Here is a 24,459-nt window from a genome sequence, read left to right on the forward strand (position 1 = left end):
GTCCTCTGCAACTGGTCATATTTGAGTAGAGATCAGAATGAGACACTACTTGTGTGCTGGGTTGTGTTCTCCGCCTTTTGAAAATGTTGTTGACATCTTTTCCCAAAAGTTTCTCATCTGGTAACTTTATCCCCGACTCATGTCACTGGTCAGAATACTTAGCATTGACACAGTCAAATCTACTAACTTTGCATTTTGGCTTTTGTGTGTTTTTGAGTATTGTCAGGACTTGTTATTCAAGATGACAAGGATATTCTGGTCCATTTCTTCCCATTAACTTTTAACTGTTTTACTTTTTAGACTTAGCTTTTTCCTCGATTTAGCTTTTCAGGTGGAAGGCTGTCTGTGCCTGCATCCTTTACAAAGCAGCCTAGTCTTTATACATTGGTTCTAGATGTCTCCTCATTGTATCCCAAAAGTTCAAGTACTCACGAATCTTTCAGTACAGTTTCCTTTTGTCCCAAGATGTCACCTTCCTGTTTCTCAGTGCCACACTCACACCTCCCCTTGTACTATGGCTTTGTAATATATTGTTTTTGTCATTACACCTTGGTATCAGGTAGGATGACAAAGTCGTGAAAAACTTTTCATTGTCTGAAGGCTGTGGCTTACTCAGCTTTGTGTTCATGCATAGTTAGCCTACCCTCTGACAGCCAAGGGATACTTGTAAATATACTGTGAAGTATGTAGAGATGACCTATGTTCCTTGGATCCAGATATTTACTCAGTTGTAAACACCCTATATGTTACCCACCATAATCTCTCCACTTGCAATACTGAATTTACTTTTCATTGGTTGGAAAGCTGACTGATTTTATGCTCTATGCAAGTACAAATATCCATTTCAATTTTAAATAAGCTTTTTTATTAGTCACCCAAGTTGGAAGGAGTTACATGAGTGGCTGAGGATGCTATGGGAACTGGAAGGGGTCAGTTCCTCATTTAACACATTTTGATTACCTTCCGTTTCTTTTTGTTTTAAGTTAAGCTTGTGACATGAAATGAACATTATTACCATTAGTTTTCTTTTTTAAATAGATTCAGGTGAGGAGAAAGCAGAATTAAAAATTTATTTCATAACTGTAAGTGTTTTGAGAATGGGATTCTTCTATTAATCGTGGGCCTGGTGATGTGTAAGTCCTTCCTACTGAGGAGCACTAAAAGAACAAGGGAACTAGAAAGAAAGTGAAGAATTTGGAGACAAAGGCACAGAGCAGAACAGAGGAGTGCAGCCGGCCTCAGTCCCTTTTCCCTCTGGGAACAATGACAGTGAGATCCAAGTCATCCGGGTAACCAAGAGCTAAACAGACGCTTCACCAGCTTCATCAAGAGAATGAAACTGGACTGCAGGACCCACTGTGAAGGAGGAGTCCTGATAAACATCCACAGCTGTGGCTGGCATCCCCTTTAGCAACAAATGTGAGCTGGAATAATATGGCATGCTCTTGAACTAACCTCAATTTCAGTCTGTGTTAGGATTATTAGGATAACCAACATCACCTTGTGGGCTACCAGAAATAAGCTTAGGTTTCTTACATACCATGTTATCTCTATACTAAAATGTGTAGCAACCAGTAGATGGTCAAAAAAAAGTAGCCAGAAACATAGACTGAAAATTTAAAGAGAAACAAATTAGAAGCAAACGTGTTTAGGATCTGGACACATAGCCACCTTCTATAAGATGCCGAGGCACACCAGCAAAATATTCAGTAAAAAGTCACAAAGTGATGTAATAAAACTGAGAACAAATAAGCAAAGTCAAAAAAAAGTGCAAATATAAACACTGCAAAGCCTGGTCCTTCAAAACAGAGACTCTTAGGCAACAATTAAACTTACTCTCCACAATATAGGAAAGCCAAATCAAATAGAAAAATTGCTTCAAGTGAAATACCGGCAAAATAGAAATCTACATTCAGAAAAATACTTTCAAGAATGAAAGAGATACGTATTTTTCAGAATCGCAGGTTTTGTTACAAGCAGGCATGCCACGTGACACACTAAAGGACACAAAATGAAAATTATCTCCAAAGAGAGACTGAAGACATGGGAAGGAATAAAAAGCAAGCAGAATAGTGTAGACAAGTCTTTTTTAAATTATTTTTTTATTTATTTTATATACCAACCACAGATCCCCCTCTCATCCCGCCTTCTCCCACCTTCCTCCCCACCTCTCATCCCCTGCTCCAACAGGGTAAGTTCTCCCATGTGGGGACAGCTAAGTCTGGTGCATTCAGTTGAGGCAGGGCCAAGCCCCTCCCCACTTTATCAGGGGTAAGTAAGGTGTCTGACCATAGGTAATGGGATCCAGAAAGCCAGCTCATGCACCAGGGATAGATTGTGATCAGGCTGCCAGGGGCCCCTCAAACAGACCCAGCGACACAACTGTCTCCCATGTGCAGAGGGTCTAGTCTGATCCCATGGAGGTTCCATGGGTCTAAAGTTTGTGAGTTCCTTTGAGCTTGGTTCAAGTTGTCTCTGTGAATTTCCCCATCATGATCTTGACCCCCTCTTTGAATAATAGCTGTACAAATCTTTGGTAATAATTATTTCTGATACGTTTTAATTATTTGTAAAATTTAAATACATGAAAATGGTAGATATATGAGAATGGTGACATTGATAAGATTCTTGGGTCTTTTCATTAACCAGAAACAGGCAAAAGTAAAGTTTTCTGTGAAACCTGATAATCCAATATACATTTTTTTCATTTCTTAGAAAGCAAACAAAACAAATGGGCAAGAAAAAGAAACCACAATGAGGAAATCCTCCCTCCGCCCCTGTGTGGTGTGTGTGTGTGTGTGTGTGTGTGTGTGTGTGTGTGTGTGTGTGTGTGTAGCAGACGGTGTTTCTTAGAGATAGCCACAGCAATATCTATCTTCCCACACACTTCATGCCACGTGGTTTTATTTTGTGGCCTTGACTCTTTGCTGACATGGAACAGAATCTATTTCCCCACTCCTCTGAACCTGGGTAGCCCTGTGACTGCTTTGGCTGGTGGAATATGACAGAGTGTTTTTGTGACAATTCTAGGCTAGCCATGACCTAGCCTTATATTTATCATTTCTGCCTCTTAGAAAGTGGCCTTCATATATACCACAATACCATATATATGCCCCCAGCAGCCCTTCATATATACCACATACACCGTATGACCATCATATATACTGTATGACGTTCATATATACCACATATACTGTATATATGCCCCAAACACAGTAAGATGCACAGGCCAACTGGGATCTATAGAATGAGACACTATTTGAGGGTTTGGGGGAAGGGGAGGGAGAGGAGAAAGAGAAGGAAGAAGAGAGAGGAAGAGTGAGGAAGCAGGAGAGACCAGCTGACCAAAGAGTACCAGGATCCAGACACATGAGTAAAGAAACCATCTTAGATGCCAGACTTGCAGAAAGGAAATCAGCTGCTAGCCAAGTTCGTCTTAAGTTTCTGACTTACTAAATCTTTACCAGATTAGCAAGCTAGTTTTAAGTCATTACGTTTCAGAGTGGTTTACTATATAGAAATAGATAATGAGAACATCCACCAAACTAAGGTCTGAGTAAGGAATAGAAGAATAAAAACTATTTTTCATCCAAAGATAGCAAGTCTCAAATAATAACAATTACATAAAGTGAACCAAATGCTTTAATTAAAAGTCAAAGACCACAAGTCAGGTTTCTAACATAAAACAAAGCACATTCTTGCGAGAGCAGAAAACATCCAAAGTATAAGAAGTAGAAAGACCCGGGGGTGAAACAGTGGGGAAATATATACTAACCAGAATGAAAGTTCTGCGGCTTCGTAAATACAAGACAAAGCAAAATTCAAGGCAAAAGGTGTTACCAGAAATTAAAAAGTGATACTTCATAAATGACAAAATGTCCAATTCAGCAGAAGAAAAAGAAAATCCTAATGTCTGGTCACACCATTAGCTTACCAGAGCAGGCTAAGAGCAGAACTTGCCCCAGACCCAGTGCCACCACAGGACAACCTGCTGGAGGAACAGTAGGGCAAGCCTGAGGGCCGAACAACTCCCAGGGACCAAGACATGGGCATACTCCACACCTAGTTTAACCCCCAGGAACTTGACTATTCCACAGTGAATGTTGGAGAAGAATTGTCCCATGCCTCTGACAAGAAGAGGATGGAGGGGGATCTTGAAACATTCCGGAACACTTATGGGACAGACCAGCTAACCAGGGCATGCCCTTCTATGGTTCATCAGTGCTTAAAAGACCTGGGGAAGGGGAAGTGTTCAACTCCTTCCTGAGACAGCCATCCTAAGGAGAGCAGGAAAGGGCTGGGATAGACTTGTGGAGTTCAATCTAGAGCAGTACTTCTCAACCTTCCTGATGCTGTGACCCTTTAATACAGTTCCTCATGTTGTGGTGACCCCTAACCATAAAATTATTTTTGTTGCTACTTCATTATTGCAATTTTTCTACTACTATGAATCATAATGTAAATATCTGTGTTTTCCAATGGTCTTGGGTGACCTCTGTGACAGGGTCATTTGACCCAAATGGGTCACGACCCACAGGTTGAGAACTACCAATCCAGAGGCGCAGGGTCACTAAATCTGTGTGCACACAACAACATACATCTAAAATATAAAGCAAAATTTCAAAGCATTTTCAGAAACCAAGGGTAAGTCTACAACCATACTGAGAAATTTGCACATATTTATAATAAATCACTGAGCTCAGTTGTTCATTTAATTTTTGTGTCATCCTGCAAGTGAGAAGTGTGGCAGATACTTTGCTGTAGGTGGGATACAAAATCTGCTGAGGAAACTATTGTATGATAGTTCAAGTCCAGGAAACTAAACTGAGGCTCAAGTTTAGCTTGAAATCTCCTCTGCCTACACTTGATCAGTCCAGATACTTCTTTGATAGGGTTCTGGAAGGGCTGGATGCCTTAGATTTCATGGAGATAATGTTCTGTATCAGTCTAATTATTGAATTGTAGGACTTTCCCTGAAAAACAAAAGAGAAAAACAATCCTCCTAAGCCATAAACAGTTATGAGGTGTTATGTTACAATGAAGTAACCAATGTATGAGAACTAGACCACCACTCAAGCTAGTCGAGACACACCTACCAATTCTCCAGTGAGGACTGGCTGCACTTGTCCCTCCATGGATCAGATTGTCTCATGTATTCCATTGCAGTAATTATTTCCTAACAACCATAATTATTCAACGTACACAAATATTCAATTAACAGCCAAACAAATATTCAATTAACAGCCAAACCGTCCCATTTTTCTGCCTTCTACTGGAAAACCTAGTTGAATTTCCATATAGCGGTTATCGACATGGATAACCACATAGCTGACAGAGGAGGTACCTATCCATTGACGCATCCATGTTGACAGACACCACGATAATTTCATGTGGAATCATTCATTATAATCGCACTTGTTCATGATGATTGTTCCTACCATCTGTTTGTTAAGGATTGAGAGAGACATTTTTCTTCTGACTGTAAACTAGCAGGAATTATGAAACTTTGCCCTATCTATGTAAGAGACAGGCTTTCTTAACCAAAATCAGCATTCAGAAGTCTGACTTTGCAGCCATGTTTGCAAAGTTTCCATTTATCAAGGGGTGTGTGTGTATGTGTGTGTGTGTGACTGTGCACAGTTTGGTGTATTTTGAGCATTGTTTTAAGTGTTCTGGTTTGGAGGCAAATATAGACTCCTGGTAGCTAGACGCAGCACTGGCAATCTATCACCCTCCATCGCGTGCTGGTCTCTAAATAGAGTCTAGACAAATCTGTGCAGCACCACTTGCCAAGTCTCTCTACCATGACTCCCTACCATCACACTGTGATCCTGATCCTCAGCCAGCCTTGCACTTATTTAAGCCCGCTAAATTAAAACCGAGGAACAGGTTTCCCCATCTCCTGCCAGGTGAACAGCAAGGGTCGCTCACTGAAGCACAGGCAGAGGACTCTTCCCATGAAAAGACTGCCAATGAGATGTGGATCCTGTCAAATGAAAGGGCTCCTCTAGGAGGTGGGCATTCAGGCTCTAAACTCTCTGGTAGAGAAGCTCTCTAGAATGCCTGCTATAAGGCCAGTTTAACCACTGCCTCTGCTCTGATCACTTAGGTTGGTCTTTGCTTGGAAGCCAGCCGAAGCATCATAAAGAAGTAATGTGTGTTCTCTCCTGTGTGTACAACGATCTATCCTGGTGATAGCTAGCGCTCTCCACTATGGTGGGTCTGGGCTTTGATCTACCGACACAATGGATCTTGAAATGTTTTGGTTTTCATGCACCTTGTTTTGAGGTCTTTTTTTTTTCCTCCCATGATTTTGTCTAATTCTCCATTGCTTGTTGTTTTTTAATGTCTGATCTTTGAACTCCCTAAAGGGCTTGATTTCCACCACATCCCCCTTTTCTCTTTCTTGAGTACCTGCTAACGCTGACTGAGAAAGCTATTCATGTAGCGTTTTCGAATGTGTGATAGAGGGAAAAGCCACTGTGGCCAAGAAGCACTGGCACAGTCACGGCTCGGTGAGATCTTAAAATGTGCGCCATGTCCTCAGGGAGTCAGTCTGTGGCTGCCTCTGTTCCAAGTGGTGTGTGTTTCCCACATCTTAAGAAGGAGCAAACAAAACAAGCGTTTAATGTTGTGCCTTACTTCTGCTGCCTGTACGGGGGCTCCCTGAGATTCAAAGAAGCCTGCTGTCATGACATGGTACTACTAACATTTTAAGAATTCTACGTAGTAAAATAATGCCTCAACTTTATATAACACTCGAAAACCTGGGCTTTTAAGCGGCACTTGCAGGACTTGCTGTGGATGTGTGTGTTGGCAGGACAGGAATCGACCCACAGACCCAGACAATCCCCGGCATCAATAGGAGTCTTTCTAGGCGGCTAGATACTCATTCTTCTTTCCCTCTCAGCAGACATGGATGACAGACTGTCTCCTTTGCCTTGAGGAATCTTCAGCCAAATGCAATGAAGACGTCAAAGTGAGGTAGTGCCTGCCCTGGAGCACCACAGGGTGCCCTCAGTTTACAAACCACCCTTATCTAATGAGTAGCAGTTAGCGGAGCCACCTCCCTCGCTTCAGTAAACAAATAATGCCGGGGAGGTGGTCTTAATGCACTTTTCCAGGGCTTTGATGGCTGATTAGGCCGGTGATTATCATTAAGGTTAATGACCTTCCCTGGGTTAAACTCCTTAGCTCCTAGGGCCACTAGAGCTGCTTTAGGGTCTCTGCTGTTGTCCAAAAAAGGCACAATCCCCACAGTTCAACCTCTGGCCTGGCTTGCCTGACATGTTAGCAACAGCTTCTGAATGACTTGGCGGAGAGCATCAGTTTCCGGTGGCATCAAGTACTGAGATGAGCGGATGAGCAAGGCAAGCAGGGAGGCTGAGCACTACCACATGTGGCACAAATAAGACTACATCTTCCAGACACAGCGGGTAGGGAAACAGAGCCAGGAACGGAGGGGAGAGCAACCCAGGAAGGTGCGGTGAAAAATCACCTGTCTACTGAAATTACAGCAGAAACAGCATGCCGGGGAATTTAAGGAGGACTTTGATGCAGATGGGGACTTACTCTTTTTTGCACAGGCTGTCAGTAAGCACCAGACCATAAACATGAGCAAACACTGATTAAGCATATGGCTTTGATGAAACTTCAGGTGAACGAAGAAAGTGGTTCCGCAGCTCCCAAGACAAATTGCTCTCGGTGTAGCAATTAGAACGGGGAAAATTGCCGCTCCTTCTTTGAAAGGAGCGCTGCGAGCGCGCTTCCAGAGATGATCTAATAATATCGGGTAGGACTGGAGAGAAAGCCGAGCGTTCTCATTATGGCTCTGTAATTTTTTAAAAGTACTGCAAGTATGTAAAGTGCCGCATGACCCAAACTGAAAAGGCCGTCTTGCTTTTCAGCTACATCTCAAGTGAGACACTTACGCTGGCTTGCCTCAAGAAAGATGGGCTGAATTGAATGAGATGAGAAGGATGTGAGGGACCCAGCGGTCCCACGCTTCCTGAAGCAAGGTCTATCCTGGGTTAGGCTCTGCATCAGTTTTCCTCCTGTACATCAATAGCACGAACGCTTCACACACACCCCTGTATTTTGTTCATGTATCCTCATTTGCTTCATCGGCCTCCTTTCCTCAGACAGGAAGGAAAATAAAATTCATGTGTGTGATGATGCACTTACTGTGTGCCAGGCTCTGTGCTGGGCGTCCTATATGGTTCTACCCAGGGTAGCTTAGTGATAGCCATCTGCCCTCTGAAGTCAGGCAGCAGGGGTCCATGACTAGTGTCGTAACACCTGGTAAGTTCTTGACCTGTCTGAAAGAAATGCAGACACTAAGAGAATTCAGTTCATAGGTTATCAGGCTGATTCAGCCAGACCGAGGTGTCCAGGGTGCTCAGAACAGGGATGTTGTACTGTTCAGTCAATGAGGTGTCATAAGATCTCATTTAGGGTGATAAAGAACCTGCAGAGTGCACAGCCTTAGCCCTACTTATAAATATGAGAAGAGAGGCTAAAGGAAATGAATCAACTCCTCCATACATTCAAAACTAGCAATGATCTCTCTATGAAAAGAGTAAGCAGATTTCTGCATAAATGAACAATTGTGTTCAATGAAGGGAATGCTAGCTGCTGTAACAAATGAGCCTCAAGTTTCTAAAGTCTCAAATAAAACAGAATGTTATTTTTCCCCTGTAACCTTTCATGGTGAGTGTTCCTGGTTGGCAAAAGGCTCTGCTCTCTAGCATGACTCCGATAGCTAGGTTCCTTCTGTCCGAGAGCTCTCTCATTCCCTGGGGACTTCTAGTCCTTCATGTCTACCAGCACAAGGCGAAAGAGCATTGAACGGGCATAAAGACATCATTCATTCATTCATTCATTCATTCATTCATTGAGATGGGGACTTGTGCAGTCCAGAATGGGCTCAAGCTCACTGTGGAGTTAGGATGAACTCCTGATCCTCCTGCTCCCATCTCCAAGCACTGGGGTTACCAGTGTGCACCATCATGCCCATTACAGAATGACTTCTTGACTCACAACAGCCAGCATCGCTTCCATTGACACTGCACATGAGGGTCCTGGGAGGGAAGATCCTTAACAGTACAACTACTTCCCTTGTCAATTATATTCCAGGGAAGGGGGACTATCATGTCCCTGTGGCCAGTGGGTCAAGTGTCCATCGCATCTTCATGTGTGATGGACAATACTCACTTTGACAGCTCTCTTTTATTTCCCCCTTTTTTTTTCGTAGAAGTTTTCCAAACTAAAACTACACCATTCTTCTATCCGGTATCGCCCTTATTCCCTGCCAAGGGAAGTTCAGATCAATGTATCTCCAGACCCTAAACGATCGTCTTACAGGCCAACATAATTGCACTTCCTAATGAAGAAGAGACCAGGAAGAATCTAGCCAATTCAATACATAGCCTAGAGCTTGTGGTTTTTTGTTATGCGTGTGCTTTGCTGGGCTTCAGATATTAATAAGGACCATCAAATGAGTTCCTCTTTAAAAAAAAAAAAAAAAGGCCCTGTACTGCTTGTGAACTAGAGGGATTTTTGCATTGAATGGCTAACTTCAACCCACAGAAAAACAAACTGAATGCCTGGAAGTGGAGTCCAGCTAAATGAATAATTAAATAAGACCCCACACACAATCAATGACCTCTGCTTCAGTTATTCAGTTATTGTGGTGGAAGAAACCACTTCTAAACAGAGACTTTAAACAAAAGCCGTTGCATTATCCCCATGTTCAGTGGACTGGCTAGGTTCATTCGGGCAACTCTGCTGCTCTGAGTGCTGCCAGCTGGGCCTGGGGTGAGCTGGCGTGCTATCGGGCCAGAATGTCCAAGCTAACTCTTTGTTGTGAATAGGGCCTTGATGGAGTCAGCTAGAAGATCCCATTCGGCAATCAATCTCTCTCTCTCTCTCTCTCTCTCTCTCTCTCTCTCTCTCTCTCTCTCTCTCTCTCTTTCTCTCTCTCTCCTCTCTCTCACTCTCACCCTCCCATACTCTCTCTTTCCATATGGCCTTTCCACAAGAGGTCCCTCGTGTGATCTCTCCAGCAAGGTGGCCACATTTCCAATAGGGCAGGCTCAGGATTCTCCAAACACCCGAAAGGGAAGCTGCCCCGTCTTCTCAGGGCTAAACCAAAGGACCCGCACAGGATTTGTGCCTGTTCTTGGAGTATTCTCAGATCCTGCCTTGGTTCATTGTGGATGAAAACATGAAAGGAGATATACTACATTCCGTCTAGCACATCAGTTCCCTCACCCTGCATCAACAATAAACATAAGGATGGTGCCATGCTTAAAGTCTGGAGAAGTCAGGATGAGCTGATAAACAGTGATGTCCTCAGTCTCTCTTTTTTAGGAGTAAGTTTCATGAAGGAGCGCTGTGACTCTGCAGCATTTCTGACCTCAGGGGGGGAGAGTGCAGAAGGTGGCACCCTGAGACTATGTCAACACAACTTAATTCGATCTCTTCAGAGGTGCGTCTCTCACTGTCCCACTTGTAGACACCTGAAGAGACGGCAGTAAGGGGGAAAGAAAGAAATAAGATAACAGGATGCAGAGCAGTGTTCAGATATTCACACCACATAAACAGCAACTCTGACTAGTGCCTAAAAGCAACACTAGAGGCTGGGAGCCCTGGTGGTCATCGATGCAAACCCTGACGACTTTGAGATCTGCAGTAATGCCAATAGGCTTTCAGCAAACACTTAAAGGTATAGTCCACAGAATGACTCGTGGCTTTAGGGAGAGAGGAAAAATAATCACTAACCCTACGGGCTTAAACGATTGGATGACTAGGATCCAATGAGATCCCCAGAAAGGAAAGAGAAGAGGGAGAATACGGTGAGGGGAGATGATGGAAAGTTCACTTTAGGGCACAGGGTTTGAGCACTTTGTAGGAAATTGATGAAGTGTAGGCAGGTGCGTAAATGTCTGTGGAGATGTTTGCTTTTTCTTCCATTCTCATTTATTTAAGTTACCGAATGCATCTGCCTGCTTGTATAGGTGTGAAAGGTCTCACTAAAAAGAACACAAAGAGGATAAAAAGCAAGCAAGGAGAAAAGGAACAAAGGAAGGAAGGAGGGAGGGAGGGAGGGAGGGGGAGGAGGGAGGGAGGGGGAGGAGGGAGGGAGGGAGGGAGGGCAAACAAGGACACTGGAATTTGGAGATGTAAAAGATATATCCAATGTCTAAGAAGACTGACTAGTCCACTTCCGGTCCAAGACCAAGATGCTGTAGACGCTTCAATGACAAGCTTCTATCTACCCTGCTAACAGTTTCATGTAATTGCTTGAATGGTACTTGCTTATTTCAATTAATTGCTCTAATTGACTGTGTTTCTTCTTTAAACTAAAAGTAGTGTGTGTGAAGCTACACAGAAAAACCCTGCCTCAAAAAAAACAAACAAAAAAAAGTAGTGTGTGTGTGGGTTAGTTTAAAAAATGGGTCACCGGTGTTTCTTTCTAGAATATGGCTCTGCACAGTACAAAGGAAAAAAAGGATATATAGTGTAGACTTTTTATCCAGCCAGTCCTCCAGTTCAGATGGATTTGGCACCTGGAATAGGAATGCTTCAACACTCTTGTGGATTCAACAATGTTATAGGAAGGTTTATTACATTTGTTCTGGCTTTTAAATATTGTTAATTCTTCCATGGGTTTTCCAGTAAGAGTGGCCCTAGTGAGCTACTAACAAAATTTTTGTTTCCTGAACCTATGCCATTATGCTCTGCTGGCCTGCAGGTCTCAGTTCAGCCAGGAAACACAACAGTAATTCTATTGAACCAACATTTAAAAATGCCTTGCAGCCCCTTTGGCCTCCCATGCCTCTAAATCAACAGACAGAAAAAGAATTCTGTTCTGGCTAGGTGGATGGTCCTCATCACTAGGGAGAAGTAGGTCTACTGTTCCCCAGTGGAGGAAAGGAAGAGTTATGTCTGAAACACATGACTCCTTAGTAGTAGATCATGTCCTGGAATTAAGGTCAATGGAAAAGTACAATAGTACAGTCTCGGCAGACCTAGCAAAGAACCAGACCCTTCATCCAGGAATGAAGATACATCAACCTAGCAAGCAAAGGACTGTAACTAGAGGAGATGCTTGGTGGGGGCAAAGAGAATATGGAATGAGTTGTGAAGAAGGAACATGTATGGCAGATATGGTGGCATACAGCTGTGATCTCAGCTCTCAGGGGAGCGAGACAAAATTCTAAGGGTGACTTGAGCTATGTATCAAAACCCTGTTTCAAAAAAAAAGAACTTAGCTATAAATATAACCTACAACCATGTACCCAGTCCTAGAACTGAGGGTTCTGGCTGTTATGTTTCTTTTTTATTTTTGGTACAAATAAGTCTTTGTGTATCAGACATCTTTGTTTTCTTCCTACTTTTAGACCCCTTATTATATATTATATGATTTATATGTAGGTAATAGTATGCAATTATTGTTAACTTTATACCAGAATATTTCATTGTAGTATATTTAAGAAGAGTGAGCATGACCCAGGAACTTTGCATCTTTCATAAGAGCAAGTACATCTCAGACATATGCACGACTGAGTTGTATTATGTTGTGTGAAAATATGACCCTGTAGCTGTCACTATTTGCAGATTAAGTATGCTTTATCACAATGCATGTGTGTGCAAAGATGACCAGAGTTAGATTTAAGATGGTTCATTTTAGGTGCCAACTTGATGTTTCTAAATACGTTGTCAAACATCCTGGATGTTTCTGTGAGAGTGTTGCAGGATATTAACGGTTATTAGAGAACTTTGAATGGAGTAAGTTGTTTTCTGTGATGTGGGCAGTCCCCTATCCAGCTGCTTGGAGGGCTGGATATTTGTTCCACAGACTTCCCTCTAGAATGAAGGATTTCGCCGGGCGGTGGTGGCGCATGCCTTTAATCCCAGCACTCGGGAGGCAGAGCCAGGTGGATCTCTGTGAGTTCGAGGCCAGCCTGGACTACCAAGTGAGTCCCAGGAAAGGCGCAAAGCTGCACAGAGAAACCCTGTCTCGAAAAACCAAAAAAAAAAAAAAAAGAAAGAAAGAAAGAAGGATTTCTGCAAAGACAGTTTATGGGCTTGATTGGCATCAGCTCTTTTGCGGGCCTTTAGCCTGAGAGCCCACCCTGCAGATTTTGGACTTGCCTCCCTAATAGTGTGAGCAAATCTCCTAAAATCAAATCTCTTCCTACGCACGTCACATCCTATTGGTTCTGTTTCTCTAGAAAATGCTGACAAGTTCAGCAGGTGATGTGATTATCTGTTTGTGTTTTGATAGCTGTTCTGGCAGACCGCAGTTACTGGAAACACGGTAGGTACAAACGGACTGTAGTCCTGGAGACAAGAGACTGACCTTCCTGGACCCTGTGGCTGGACCACAGATGTATATACAATGCCCAGAACAAAACACAAGAATTCAATACAACGCCAGCGTGACAGCTCAGCAGGCAAAGGCTGCCAAGCCTAATGACCTGTGAGCCAAAGGAGAGAACAGACTCCAGGGAGACTGCCACACACGCGTGTGTGAGCACACAAAACAAATAATTTAAAAGTTAACACAATGCTTTGAAAGACAAAGAAGCATCTAGCTTCAGGAAATGGTGAAGAATTTTTACCAATTTAGGGATATATGTTTCATATCCTAATTCTGGGTGTGGCCACAAAAGTCTATCTCTGTGCACTAACATTGATATGGATCTCAAACCTGAAAATGTGAATTGTGTTGTCCGTTTATTATTTTTGTTAGAAGGGGCAATGACAAAGTCATAAAACCAGAGCACATTTTCTGTTGACCGACATAGCAATAATGAGAATGGGGGTACGAGCTAAAGTTGGGGAGACAGAAGAGGGAAAAACACGGGGTGGGGGGAATAAGAAAGAAAGGAGAAAGGCAGGAAAGAGGGGAAGGATGGAAGGATACGGTAGGGGTGACAGGGAGAACGAAAACGGAAAGGAAGGAAGGAAGTCTGCAGCACATATCAGCATGCACAGCAAATTTTCATGACTCATGGGTGCAGAAATCATTAAGGCAAGAAATTAATGTAGAAATTAGTCCCAGGGATACAAATCTCTGAAGTGTCTATAAAAGGCAAAATTGAAACTTCTAGAATGAGAAATCTCTAGAACCAGGAGACACTAAAATACTACATGAAGAGAAGAGAAATCAATGCACCGTGACAAGAGCCCACAGACACGGATAGCAGGTTAAATACCCCAAAAAATGAAGTGATTAAACCACTTAAAATATTCCAGTGAATGGCTAGAGAGATGGTTTAATTATTAAGAGTGCTTACTGCTCTTACAGAAGACCACAGTTTGGTTCCAAACAACTACATTGAATGGCTCATTGCCTTAAACTCCTGCTCCAGGGGATCTGATGCCCTCTTCTGGAATCCACAGGCACCTGCACTCACATGCACGTAACAAACACACAAACACACACACACACACACACACACACACACACACACACACACACACACACAATTAAAAGTAAAATATATCTTTAAAAAATCTAAATGCCTAAGAGAAGGATAGAACAGATCAGATACAATAATGGAAAACAACATTTAAGAATTTAAGCTTAGAGCTGGAGAGATGTTCAGCAGTTAGAGGCAATGGTTGCCCTTGCAGAGGACCTAGGTTCAGTTCCCAGCACCCATATGGCAGCTAATACCCATATACATAAAATAGAAGTTTAAAGTGTTTATTTTAAAAAGGATTTAAGCTAAATTCCTATAAAAGTAAAACTGTAACTGATTAAAAACTTCTATAGGTATATTAAATATTTGGTTATACATAATTATAAAGGAAATTTATTAATTAAAATATAGCCTTAAGAAAACTCTTTAGAATGCAATACAGAGAGGTAAAATCAAAGTAATTGCAACAAAAGATTAATAGACACAAGGTATAGGGTGAAAAGTCTCTGTAAGTGTAATACATGTTCCAGAATGAGAGCCTAGATCAGAGATTGACTCATATATTGCAAAATAAAACAAATAGTAAATGTTTTAGGTTTTCAATGAGCTAATTAATCTCTTTCACAGCCACTCACATTTGCACAGAAGCAGCTACACACATTGTGTACATAATGGGTGTGGCTTGTCTCAATAAAACTCTATTTGCACTGGCCAAATTTGGCCAATGATGTATGATTTATTGATTGTGATCCAGAGATACTGGATGAAGCTAATATTTAAGAAAAGGGTAGAGGATTTTAAAATGCCTCATCTTCAGGTTGAAGAGGTACACTGAGCTCAAACAAGATAAATATAAACAAATCCACATTGAGTTATACTGTGATGAACCTTAGACTGCATGAATCAAGAGAAAAATCTCTATAAACAAGCAGAGAAATGCAGGATTTATAAAGCAATAAGGCAGCAACATATTTCTTATCAACAATGCATAGAAAAAAAACAATAGAATCGAATAATCACAAGGCTGAGGGAAAAATAACAAGGAACTTACAGTTTTATACCCTGAAATCCTATCAATAATTCAGTAGAGAAGCTAAAATAAAAAAAAGACATTTTGAGAGAAATACTGAAAGAGTTTAGAAGCCCATGCCATCATTTGGAAGGGCTGGAAAACTTTGGGAAGAAAACAACAAGACTGAAGGAACTTGGTGCAAGGCTGAGAAAAAGGCCCATTTTCTAGAAGCAATTTAAATGTACTTTATAATAACATCAATTAATTTTAAGGAGTTAAATATGGCAAAACTAAAATATCAGACAACACTAAGTTGTGTGTGTGCTGAGCTTTTAAAAATCAACAAGAGGCATAATTTTCAAGCCAATATAAAGATCAAAAGTTAATTTTTAAAAATTGAAATCTAATAGATGAAAATGAAACAAAGGGAAAGGAACTGCCCAGGGAAAACACAAAAGGTGGAATCAACTAAAATACATCAGAAGTTCTATCAAATGTAGATGGATTGTCTCCCTTCTTTAAGAGGCATGAACTCTCAGGTTTTACTGATGCTTAAAAACTGAATCCAGGGCCGGGCGGTGGTGGCGCACGCCTTTAATCCCAGCACTCGGGAGGCAGAGCCAGGCGGATCTCTGTGAGTTCGAGGCCAGCCTGGACTACAGAGTGAGATCCAGGAAAGGCGCAAAGCTACACAGAGAAACCCTGTCTCGAAAACCAAAAAAAAAAAAAAAAAAAAAAAAACTGAATCCAATTACATGTGCCGCCTTTCCATCATTATGACAACCCCACCCCCACAATGAACTTAAAGAAGGGAAGGGAAGGGTTAATTTGGATTCTAGTTTCAGTCTATAATTGGTCAGCTCCATTACCTGTGGGGCCTGTGTCAAGGGAGTATATCTTTGGGAATACATAGCAAAAAATTGCTCACCGTACCATGTTCAGCATCACCTGGCATGGCTATCACACACCCACACCCACACCCACACCCACACCCACACCCAGGCTCAGAGAGCTTCCCGAAATGGGGCAGAAGGAATACAAGAGCCAAGGATGGGGAGAGGTGCTGCCAACAGATGTCTTCTAGACATGGCATGGCCATTGCACTCATGAGCTCAACTACAGCCCAAGACTTGAATGGGCTGGAGAAATGGCTCAGAGGTTATGAGCACTGGCTGCTCTTCCAGAGGACCCGGGTTCAATTCCCAGCACCCATATGGCAGCTCCCAACTGTCTGTAACTCTAGTTCCAGGGCATCTGACACCCTCACACCAATGCACATGAAATAAAGTTAAATAAATATCTAAAAAACAAAAAAGACTTGAATTCCATCATGGATGAGGAAGGAACCTATGAAGCCCTACTCCTCCCAAAGAGACTATCTTCAACTAAGGCTTGGGAGGAAGGGAATCCCTTCTTTCAGTAGTGTAGCTGCAGACAGGGTACCCTTGCTCAATGAATAACTTCCCGCCCCCACTAAGGCAAGAACCTCTAAAATTCAGTGGGCTGTACCCAGAAAGAAGACACAAAAGAAAAAGGGTGTGTCACCAAGAAGAAGAATGCCGGTAGGAGAAAGGAGGAGATGAGTGAGAGGAACAGGTGATGGAAATGATCAAAATTCTTTAAATAAATGTGTGAAACTATCAAACAATAAAAGTGGGAAAATGGGCAAAAAGAAAAGAAACTGTTTACTTCCTAGCAATGAGTAATGAGACAGAGAGCAAGAGATGGAGGGAGGGAGGGGGGAGAGAGAGAGAGAGAGAGAGAGAGAGAGAGAGAGAGAGAGAGAGAGAGAGAGAGAGAGAGAGCAGCTCTTAATGATTCTGCTACTCCCCAGTGGCCTCAGCAGCTGGCAACTGAGGATTTAGGACAGGAGCCTTTAGAGACCATTTAATATATAAATCAAATACCAATTACAAGCTATTTGAAAGAGTCATACATAAAACTTAACATAAAAAGTACAAAATTAGAGGGCAGCGAATGGTGGGACCCATAGAGAAAATTAGAAGGCCAGCAGAAGAACTGAGTTCTGTAAGTTGTCTTCTGGCCTATGCACACAACCAAGCACACACACACACACACACACACAAATGAATAAATGTAAATATATATATAAAATAGAAAATTAGATATATAAATGATATGCCAAAAACTTCTAATGGAAAAGATTCATCGTAAGTACATGTCTGTGTTTTAACCCCTTTTGTCAATTAAATGTATGTGTGTTCTTCTCCTAAAAATGGTTTGTAATCATGCTATTGTATAAAAACTTTAAAGGGCATGATATAGGTATGAAATAGGCTATTACACTCTGATAAAAGGAAAAAAATGAAAGTCTCAAAAAACAAATTTGGACTTGTGTATGTCTAATATAATCTCATGAAAAACAGAGCAAATTTAGGCAAAATTGCCAGCAAGCACTAATGAGTCAGGAAGATTTTCATGGTTTGTAAACGTTTAGCTCTTTCTCCAGCTTGCCAAGTGTGCCGGTTAAGAACGTGCCAGAGAGAATAAAGTGGACTGATGCGCTGAAGAGCACAGGTGTGACTGCCTCACTCGGAATTCCTCCCGGTCTGACCTTGCCTCTTCATACTGTGCACACCCTGGGCCACAGGAGGTCTTCATTTCTATTTCACTAATACCTCTATGCAAAAAAAAAAAAAATGGCTGGCTAATAAAATAAACAATCTAGCTAAGACATGAAGAGCCAAGAAGTTCCTGTAAGGATTCAGGAGGGAAAAGGAGTTGTCTCAGCTTTCTGGGGAAGAGGCACAGATTCTTCCCTAAGAGATGGGAAAGAATGTGGGTGGACACCGGGAAGCTCTCGGGCGGGCTGCTGACTTGGATGGGACTCGGCATTACTCAGAGACAATAAACTCTAACAGCTCTGATTCGTTGTTGGTCTTGTTCACCGTATGGCCTCAACAACTAAGACAGGCACACAGTACTTGTTAGACACATTGATGAGCTGTTGGGTACTGCTATGTGGTAGAGGGCAGGAGACAGTGAAACAGAGAGCATAAGGAAGCAAGCATGGAAGCAATCAGGAAGTGATAGCGCTTTACGAGTGAGCTGAACCCCCGAATGTCTTCGATCAGACTGTGGTGGCAGGCTTGGAGGTAGGTAGGGGGTGTAAATGGTATGAAGCATTATCTTCGAAGCAGAAATTCTAGGAAATGTTCTCACTGAGCATCTCAGACACAACCTCTTTTTTAAAATAATTTTTTATTAAAGAAAATAAATATTTTCTTTCACTTTATATACCAACCCGTTCCCCCTCCCTCCTCAGACATAGACTCTTATAACGCAACAGGAAGAAACTGCATTGTGCCTGGCGACTACCATGACTGCCTTCACCACCGAAGAACGTAAATGTATATGTAACAGTGAATTATGGAGCAGCTGCATATGGAGGTTTGAGAACCCTGGAGAAGTGCAGAAAGCCAGTTGGACTTTGGGGTTTCAAGATTTGACAGTGTCTCTATCTCATGTACAGATGTGGATTGGTATCCACCAACCCCCCTTTCTCAACATTCTTAATTCAGTCATCCACACTTGTCTTGACACCTCCTACTTCCAGATCACGGCGTTTCTGCAGAAGTTGATATCTGCCTTTTAAGGAAACCCAAACACCCTTCAGAACATTGGGAAACACCCTTGTCTTAGCTATGCCGCACGCACGCGCACACACACACACACACACACACACACCACATACACACACACAAAATCATTTTCTGGACTGGTAATGACAGTTTCCCCAGGCTTCTGCATGCATTGATTTTTACTAATCAGCTTCTAAAGGCAGCATTTTATATTGTCAAAAAGAAGGTCATTGTGGACTGTAAATTTTGCCTCTTCTCAGAACCAGAGAGCTCCAGCTACTTCCCTGGCCCACTCAACATATTACAAAATTTTGATGCTTCCCCGACAGAATACCCTAGCCCTTATTTAGAATTAGGTGTTACAGACATTGGCAGATCTAAGAGAAGTTGCTACTTCTGATTCACACACACGATTGTCATTGATTTCTCATTAGAAGCCATAAGGAAGACACATTAGGCCATCCCTATTAGGAACAGGCAGCTTTATGTTTCATAAACTCATGTTAGTATTTGATTAGGAGCTGAACACTTTTCCAGGATATTGCTGGTTTCAGCACAGGATCAATCTGGACAACAAGTATTGTATTAGTCAAAATCTAATAATAATATCAGAGAGACCTACCCAAATCCAAATGGCTCAAGGAAACAACACAGTTTTCTCCCTTTGTCTAAAGTGTTCTCAAATTAGATCATCACCATGGCTTCATCCTTAGGCAGGTTCTCTCCAGATGTGGTCCCCAGGAGCTTCGGGTTCACACCATGTTTGAACTCCCTGCCCCAGTAAGAAGAGCAAGAACCACTGTCTCCTCACCATCTGTATCAATCCCTGAAAGCAATCTCTTTCTTCTGATATCTACTCTCCCCAGACTACTCACTCGGTCCAAGGGTTTCAGTGATCTGATTGGTTCCATTCCATGATGGGAATGCAAGGCTACATGATTGACAGGCATCTCCAAAAGCAAAAGATACCTGACAGATTATAGCAAGCAATACTTCTCTTTCAAATGCATGCCACTGCCAGAGACCTGCAGCTGAATTAACTCCCGCATTACCGGGTTAAGCAGGGATTTCCTTTTCTCATGTATCTGTCTAACTTGGTAGCGTGCGAGCTTGGAGAGCATCTGTATAACGCACGACTCATCTTGTTCACTGGGCTCCTGTATCCATGCCTGTCTCCGGCCCACAGTGAAGGAGACACTGCTCTCTTCCCTCCATCCCTAGCTCTTGGAGCTGTTCTTGGCGGCCAAGAGCCCTCCTGCAACGAGCCCTCATAACCCTTCTCATCCTCTTCAACCCGTGCCGAGTTCTTGCCCATTCTTGGTCACTGACTCACTGGTACGAGTACTCATGCTTCCTCCCCACCCCAGCCAATAGGTGACCAGTCAGTGCCAGGAAGCAGACAGCTGTTGAGACAGAATTATGGGTAAAAGGGGTTTCTCGTGGAGTGACAGCGTGACATGGAAAGGAGGAAATAAAGTTGGGCAAGGGGGACCCTCAGACGGACACGGAGTGGGAAAGCCATGTGCTGCGCTGATGGAAGCTATTCCACTGAGGGTTCCATCCAGAGGTGGGTGAGAAGGTGGAAACAGCCAGGCCCTCCCACCACCATTTCCCTCACTCATTGGCTGGAAAACATGCAGGGAAAAAAAAAGTGCTTTCAGCTCCCATTGTCGACTCTGACCTTGGCTGAGGTTGTTCAAGCGGAATGTGACCTTGCCTCAAAAACTGAGGTGATCCTGAAGGAACAGCTGCTGGCTATGGAGATCTTCAAGGCTTGGTAGGGGGCCTTCCTAGAAAGGGATCTGTGTATTCCTTTGCAACATCTGACCCACCTCCTAAAGCCTCGGAGAACAGAACATTTCTCGAGAATCAATGTCTGACCTCAGAGGAGGTACATGTAGGGGACTTTCAGCTCTCACGCTCTGTGACATTAAGTAGATGGCATATCATCAGCCCTCAGGGGGAATCTTAAACCTTGGGTCCTTCCAACTCTGCCAAGTGTATCCTTCCATCCTTCCTGGTACCTTCCAGGTTTAATCTTGATATTTTTTCCTGGTGCTGTCTATCTGAAACGTGAAATATCAGGGCAGGCTGGCAGTCAAGTAATGAGCAAAATTGCTGTGTGGTACAATTAACCATAATTATAAGTATGATATATTAAAATCACTGCCATTTTATAGGTTAAAAATCTGAGTTTCAGTAAAGATAATGAAATTACCTATGACATCAATCAGCAAATGGTTCTCTATGTATCCAAGCTCACTAGGCTTCCAAAGTCTCCACTCTTCATTTGGTTAGTTTTTATTTTGAAGCAATATCTCACTATATATGCCTGACTGGGCATGTAACATTATACTAACTACTCTGTATTCTCTCCATTGATGCATGAAGACAATAGGTAAGATGTTCTCCAGAAAGTTCTTCATCTAATATATATTTAAAGTTTGTGCTTGATTGGTTGAATTTCTGTTTGTCTATATTTTTTTTCTGAATTGAAACATTTCCTCCTGGTGTGGGGTGAGTAGCTCATGAGACCCAGGAAGCTGAGCTGGAGAGATGGACGCAGTGGTGACGTACTTGCTGTACAAGCAGGCAGACCTGAGTTCTAATCTCCCAGTTCTCACATAGAAAGCCAGGCAAGGCGGTGTCAACTTTTAAGCACAAAGTGCTGCAAAGTAGGAGACAGGTGGATCCCTGAAGTTCACTGGCTAGTCATCCTAGCCAAGTCAGTGAGCCCCAGATCCCAGTTAGAGAATCTGTTGTAAATAAACAAGATAGATGACTATTAGTAAATGACCCCCAAGGTTGACCTCTGGTCTCTGTACACACACACACACACACACTCACAGGGCAGGGGTAGGGGTGAGGAAGCTAATGAAACTCAGGAGGCACAGGTGCTGTGGGATGGTCTTTATGGCAAATGTGTTGCTCTGATTGGTCAATAAATAAAACACTGATTGGCCATTGGGTAGGCAGGAAGTATAGGTGGGACAAGGAGGAGAATAAAGCTGGGAAGTGGAAGGCTGAGTCAGAGAGACACTGCCAGCCGCCACGATGACAAACAGCATGTGAAGATGCTGGTAAGCCACGAGCCACGTGGCAAGGTATAGATTAATGGAAATGGATTAATTTAAGCTGTAAGAACAGTTAGCAAGAAGCCTGCCACGGCCATACAGTTTGTAAGCAATATAAGTCTCTGTGTTTACTTGGTTGGGTCTGAGTGGCTGTGGGACTGGCGGGTGATAGAGATTTGTCCTGACTGTGGGCCAGGCAGGAAAACTCCAGCTACACACAGGAAGCTCAGAAAATCTACAAGACTCCTAAGACTCTCCTTGAGGTTATGTGAGAAAACAACGGTGAGAGGGGAGGAGACTCTTAAGTGGAGATGAAAACTGCGTGGGGTACACTAGTGATGCGGTTTGGGGAAGTCATCACCCTCCCTGGGTCGGGCCCTTTGGGTGCAACTGAGTCACTCGTGTTCCTGTAAATAACCACAATAAACCCCCTGGTTTATTGAGTCAGGCCTGGGTAGAATCACGCTGTGATGTATCTCCAGTGTCCTATCTAGGATGAATAGACTTGGTTGTGTCTCCTCAGGAAAACCATGTAACACCTGCCTATTCTTTATGCTTCATTATCAGGAATGACCCACAGGGTATGAAGAAATGCAAATTTAAGTCCCTCACAAACTTGGTGCAGGAGTTTGCATAAAAGCAATGCAAAGCAAGCTGTTTTGTAAGAATATTTAATATGCACTGGCTAAATTGCTGGATCACTCTCTTTACATTTTGAAGGTTCTACCTCCATCTCATCTCTCTGCCAAGTGGTATTATGGTTTCAATTGATGTTAGCCATGACATTGAACATTTGTGAATGCCCCGTTGACCTAAAGTATCTGATCCTTAATTTGTTATTCACACTATATCCTCTCTGTCTTTGCAAGAAGTTAATATACATACAAAGACAGCAAGGTTCAAACCTACTCCCTAAAATGAATGAGCCAGAATTACTACAGGGACCATATCAAAGCTTCACTCACACACAGTGGACCTTAGTTACTTTTACTTGTGTATATAGTTAATAGAGGCTGACAGGCTTCTCTGTTCGAGGCACCCTGCTTCCCCTATCCAGAGGAAAAGCAGATGGTGAATAAAGCTCTTGGCCAGTCAGGACAGAGATGCCTGAGACGGATATTCAAAGATGTCAGGGGGATTGGGAATATGTTTGTTTAGCTGCATTAGTTACCGCTGTATTAGCATCCTGCTCATTGTCTTAGCTGAACTCGAGTATTCCTGACACCGGTGCCCACAGCCTGAGATGCTTAGCTCCTTACTATAAAGCAAACATGCCTCAGGAACTGGGGATGTGCTCTGAAAGCCAATGTCAGGTCTGCGTGATGCATAGATTATTGGTAAGACAAAAAAGGCACGGCATGTCGTTGTGTGTGTGTGTGTGTGTGTGTGTGTGTGTGTGTGTGTGTGTGTGTGTGTTTCAACGGCCCCAGACCTATATTGATCAAACTGAAGAGTCAATGAATATGTTTTCAGGTCACCTAATATTAAAAGTCACCTCAACAAAGTGGAATACAAAGACCTGAGGCTTTCTAGCAAGGTGAGCCTGAGGAGATCGGTAGAGGAAATTATTGAGTCGTGAGGGCAGGTTTTGGGGGTGGAGAGTTTGCATGTCAGATCTCACTGTGCCTTCAGTTCAAGGCTCTGAGCAGCCAGTGTGGGCCACAGCTGATCTCTGCCACCATGGTTCCTCTCAGTGCCCCTGTGGCTCAGGTGGTCCCCCTCTATCAAGCTCTCTGTCCGTATCTATGGCACGTGCCTACACAAAACTCGATTCACTCCTAGGAGAATCTTACTGATAAATTTTACTGCAAAAAAATTATACAGAGAATATCACAAAACAAACACAGCTTAAGGAATAACTACAGCAAATGCCTCATTAACCAGCACGCAGACTGCATCATGCCAGTGATCTCCAAACTCCATCACGAACCCAGTCACAGCTCTCCTGACCTCTGTAGAAGACTCTTTTTTGTGTTTATGATTGATTTCACCCAAGTAATAAAAATTATAACTTAGGCCTGCTAATGTTTAAAAGGAGCGTTAAGTCTCCTTTGGGCCATAGGTGCCCTTGACCCATTTCTTCTCCCTACAGCTGGTCTGACGAAGAACTCAGGAGATGTGATGACACCGTTTGCTACCACATGGATGTGGCTGGACTGAGAATGTCAGCGGAGTGGTCCAGCCTGAACTTCTGCCACTGAAACTGCCTTGAGAAAGCTGATTGGTATGTGTACCAAAACATCTTTTCTCTCTCTCAACTTTCTTGCCCACAACATAGGCAGTTTCCTTCAAGATGCAGCGTGGCCTCTTTGAACACATGGCTCTTTTCTGCTTCT

The sequence above is a fragment of the Peromyscus californicus genome, unplaced genomic scaffold (genome assembly GCF_007827085.1).
Source record: "Peromyscus californicus insignis strain IS unplaced genomic scaffold, ASM782708v3 Scaffold_18__1_contigs__length_77618521, whole genome shotgun sequence".
Classification (NCBI taxonomy): Eukaryota; Metazoa; Chordata; class Mammalia; order Rodentia; family Cricetidae; genus Peromyscus; species Peromyscus californicus.